Genomic DNA, 5000 nt, shown 5'->3' on the forward strand with positions numbered 1-5000 from the left:
AAATGCAGAAAAACATAACCTGGTGTTGTAAATAGTACATAGGCAAGAGGATAGCAAAGTGGCATGCTTCTTAGCATTTAGCAGGAATCACTTCTTCTTGAGATGGACTTTGTCAAAGATGGCGACAGTCTTGGGAAATAGCTTCGTAGAAAACGAGAAAAGCACTCCCCGTCGGGGAATCGAACCCCGGTCTCCGCGTGACAGGTGGGGATACTCACCACTATACTAACGAGGAAGAAGCTGATGAAAGCATGGCAGTATTCGGGCGGACCCATTTACTCTTGGGACCGATAGAATTTTGCCCGTTTACACATACGCAGATGTTCTGCCAAAAGAAAAATAGCTTCCACAGATGATATCTTGAGTCATCTAACTGCAAAGTCCAGCTAAAGAAATCTCAAGTCTGACAAATCAGACTTTTTCCTTTTCCCCAAAGGTAAAGCTGCAGTGATTCCTGGGGACAAAGCGCTGTTTGGAGGTGAAATGCAGAAAAACATAACCTGGTGTTGTAAATAGTACATAGGCAAGAGGATAGCAAAGTGGCATGCTTCTTAGCATTTAGCAGGAATCACTTCTTCTTGAGATGGACTTTGTCAAAGATGGCGACAGTCTTGGGAAATAGCTTCGTAGAAAACGAGAAAAGCACTCCCCGTCGGGGAATCGAACCCCGGTCTCCCGCGTGACAGGCGGGGATACTCACCACTATACTAACGAGGAAGAAGCTGATGAAAGCATGGCAGTATTCGGGCGGACCCATTTACTCTTGGGACCGATAGAATTTTGCCCGTTTACACATACGCAGATGTTCTGCCAAAAGAAAAATAGCTTCCACAGATGATATCTTGAGTCATCTAACTGCAAAGTCCAGCTAAAGAAATCTCAAGTCTGACAAATCAGACTTTTTCTCTTTCCCCAAAGGTAAAGCTGCAGTGATTCCTGGGGACAAAGCGCTGTTTGGAGGTGAAATGCAGAAAAACATAACCTGGTGTTGTAAACAGTACATAGGCAAGAGGATAGCAAAGTGGCATGCTTCTTAGCATTTAGCAGGAAGCACTTCTTCTTGAGATGGACTTTGTCAAAGATGGCGACAGTCTTGGGAAATAGCTTCGTAGAAAACGAGAAAAGCACTCCCCGTCGGGGAATCGAACCCCGGTCTCCCGCGTGACAGGCGGGGATACTCACCACTATACTAACGAGGAAGAAGCTGATGAAAGCATGGCAGTATTCGGGCAGACCCATTTACTCTTGGGACCGATAGAATTTTGCCCATTTACACATACGCAGATGTTCTGCCAAAAGAAAAATAGCTTCCACAGATGATATCTTGAGTCATCTAACTGCAAAGTCCAGCTAAAGAAATCTCAAGTCTGACAAATCAGACTTTTTCCTTTTCCCCAAAGGTAAAGCTGCAGTGATTCCTGGGGACAAAGCGCTGTTTGGAGGTGAAATGCAGAAAAACATAACCTGGTGTTGTAAATAGTACATAGGCAAGAGGATAGCAAAGTTGCATGCTTCTTAGCATTTAGCAGGAATCACTTCTTCTTGAGATGGACTTTGTCAAAGATGGCGACAGTCTTGGGAAATAGCTTCGTAGAAAACGAGAAAAGCACTCCCCGTCGGGGAATCGAACCCCGGTCTCCCGCGTGACAGGCGGGGATACTCACCACTAAACTAACGAGGAAGAAGCTGATGAAAGCATGGCAGTATTCGGGCAGACCCATTTACTCTTGGGACCGATAGAATTTTGCCCATTTACACATACGCAGATGTTCTGCCAAAAGAAAAATAGCTTCCACAGATGATATCTTGAGTCATCTAACTGCAAAGTCCAGCTAAAGAAATCTCAAGTCTGACAATCAGACTTTTTCTCTTTCCCCAAAGGTAAAGCTGCAGTGATTCCTGGGGACAAAGCGCTGTTTGGAGGTGAAATGCAGAAAAACATAACCTGGTGTTGTAAATAGTACATAGGCAAGAGGATAGCAAAGTGGCATGCTTCTTAGCATTTAGCAGGAATCACTTCTTCTTGAGATGGACTTTGTCAAAGATGGCGACAGTCTTGGGAAATAGCTTCGTAGAAAACGAGAAAAGCACTCCCCGTCGGGGAATCGAACCCCGGTCTCCCGCGTGACAGGCGGGGATACTCACCACTATACTAACGAGGAAGAAGCTGATGAAAGCATGGCAGTATTCGGGCGGACCCATTTACTCTTGGGACCGATAGAATTTTGCCCGTTTACACATACGCAGATGTTCTGCCAAAAGAAAAATAGCTTCCACAGATGATATCTTGAGTCATCTAACTGCAAAGTCCAGCTAAAGAAATCTCAAGTCTGACAAATCAGACTTTTTCTCTTTCCCCAAAGGTAAAGCTGCAGTGATTCCTGGGGACAAAGCGCTGTTTGGAGGTGAAATGCAGAAAAACATAACCTGGTGTTGTAAATAGTACATAGGCAAGAGGATAGCAAAGTGGCATGCTTCTTAGCATTTAGCAGGAAGCACTTCTTCTTGAGATGGACTTTGTCAAAGATGGCGACAGTCTTGGGAAATAGCTTCGTAGAAAACGAGAAAAGCACTCCCCGTCGGGGAATCGAACCCCGGTCTCCCGCGTGACAGGCGGGGGTACTCACCACTATACTAACGAGGAAGAAGCTGATGAAAGCATGGCAGTATTCGGGCGGACCCATTTACTCTTGGGACCGATAGAATTTTGCCCATTTACACATACGCAGATGTTCTGCCAAAAGAAAAATAGCTTCCACAGATGATATCTTGAGTCATCTAACTGCAAAGTCCAGCTAAAGAAATCTCAAGTCTGACAAATCAGACTTTTTCTCTTTCCCCAAAGGTAAAGCTGCAGTGATTCCTGGGGACAAAGCGCTGTTTGGAGGTGAAATGCAGAAAAACATAACCTGGTGTTGTAAACAGTACATAGGCAAGAGGATAGCAAAGTGGCATGCTTCTTAGCATTTAGCAGGAAGCACTTCTTCTTGAGATGGACTTTGCCAAAGATGGTGACAGTCTTGGGAAATAGCTTCGTAGAAAACGAGAAAAGCACTCCCCGTCGGGGAATCGAACCCCGGTCTCCCGCGTGACAGGCAGGGATACTCACCACTATACTAACGAGGAAGAAGCTGATGAAAGCATGGCAGTATTCGGGCAGACCCATTTACTCTTGGGACCGATAGAATTTTGCCCATTTACACATACGCAGATGTTCTGCCAAAAGAAAAATAGCTTCCACAGATGATATCTTGAGTCATCTAACTGCAAAGTCCAGCTAAAGAAATCTCAAGTCTGACAAATCAGACTTTTTCCTTTTCCCCAAAGGTAAAGCTGCAGTGATTCCTGGGGACAAAGCGCTGTTTGGAGGTGAAATGCAGAAAAACATAACCTGGTGTTGTAAATAGTACATAGGCAAGAGGATAGCAAAGTGGCATGCTTCTTAGCATTTAGCAGGAATCACTTCTTCTTGAGATGGACTTTGTCAAAGATGGCGACAGTCTTGGGAAATAGCTTCGTAGAAAACGAGAAAAGCACTCCCCGTTAGGGAATCGAACCCCGGTCTCCCGCGTGACAGGCGGGGATACTCACCACTATACTAACGAGGAAGAAGCTGATGAAAGCATGGCAGTATTCGGGTGGACCCATTTACTCTTGGGACCGATAGAATTTTGCCCATTTACACATACGCAGATGTTCTGCCAAAAGAAAAATAGCTTCCACAGATGATATCTTGAGTCATCTAACTGCAAAGTCCAGCTAAAGAAATCTCAAGTCTGACAAATCAGACTTTTTCTCTTTCCCCAAAGGTAAAGCTGCAGTGATTCCTGGGGACAAAGCGCTGTTTGGAGGTGAAATGCAGAAAAACATAACCTGGTGTTGTAAACAGTACATAGGCAAGAGGATAGCAAAGTGGCATGCTTCTTAGCATTTAGCAGGAAGCACTTCTTCTTGAGATGGACTTTGCCAAAGATGGCGACAGTCTTGGGAAATAGCTTCGTAGAAAACGAGAAAAGTACTCCCCGTCGGGGAATCGAACCCCGGTCTCCCGCGTGACAGGCGGGGATACTCACCACTATACTAACGAGGAAGAAGCTGATGAAAGCATGGCAGTATTCGGGTGGACCCATTTACTCTTGGGACCGATAGAATTTTGCCCATTAACACATACGCAGATGTTCTGCCAAAAGAAAAATAGCTTCCACAGATGATATCTTGAGTCATCTAACTGCAAAGTCCAGCTAAAGAAATCTCAAGTCTGACAAATCAGACTTTTTCTCTTTCCCCAAAGGTAAAGCTGCAGTGATTCCTGGGGACAAAGCGCTGTTTGGAGGTGAAATGCAGAAAAACATAACCTGGTGTTGTAAACAGTACATAGGCAAGAGGATAGCAAAGTGGCATGCTTCTTAGCATTTAGCAGGAAGCACTTCTTCTTGAGATGGACTTTGCCAAAGATGGCGACAGTCTTGGGAAATAGCTTCGTAGAAAACGAGAAAAGCACTCCCCGTCGGGGAATCGAACCCCGGTCTCCCGCGTGACAGGCGGGGATACTCACCACTATACTAACGAGGAAGAAGCTGATGAAAGCATGGCAGTATTCGGGCGGACCCATTTACTCTTGGGACCGATAGAATTTTGCCCATTTACACATACGCAGATGTTCTGCCAAAAGAAAAATAGCTTCCACAGATGATATCTTGAGTCATCTAACTGCAAAGTCCAGCTAAAGAAATCTCAAGTCTGACAAATCAGACTTTTTCCTTTTCCCCAAAGGTAAAGCTGCAGTGATTCCTGGGGACAAAGCGCTGTTTGGAGGTGAAATGCAGAAAAACATAACCTGGTGTTGTAAATAGTACATAGGCAAGAGGATAGCAAAGTGGCATGCTTCTTAGCATTTAGCAGGAAGCACTTCTTCTTGAGATGGACTTTGCCAAAGATGGCGACAGTCTTGGGAAATAGCTTCGTAGAAAACGAGAAAAGCACTCCCCGTCGGGGAATCG

General features: G+C 45.1%; 1 non-coding gene across 1 annotated transcript; it reads right to left on the reverse strand.

Moving 5' to 3' along the window:
* Nucleotides 1-2572: 2572 nt before the first annotated feature.
* Nucleotides 2573-2644, reverse strand: TRNAD-GUC (transfer RNA aspartic acid (anticodon GUC)). The gene has a single exon. It is a non-coding gene; the product is annotated as a tRNA-Asp (tRNA).
* Nucleotides 2645-5000: the final 2356 nt, after the last annotated feature.

Source organism: Eleutherodactylus coqui, chromosome 11 (genome assembly GCF_035609145.1).
Source record: "Eleutherodactylus coqui strain aEleCoq1 chromosome 11, aEleCoq1.hap1, whole genome shotgun sequence".
Classification (NCBI taxonomy): Eukaryota; Metazoa; Chordata; class Amphibia; order Anura; family Eleutherodactylidae; genus Eleutherodactylus; species Eleutherodactylus coqui.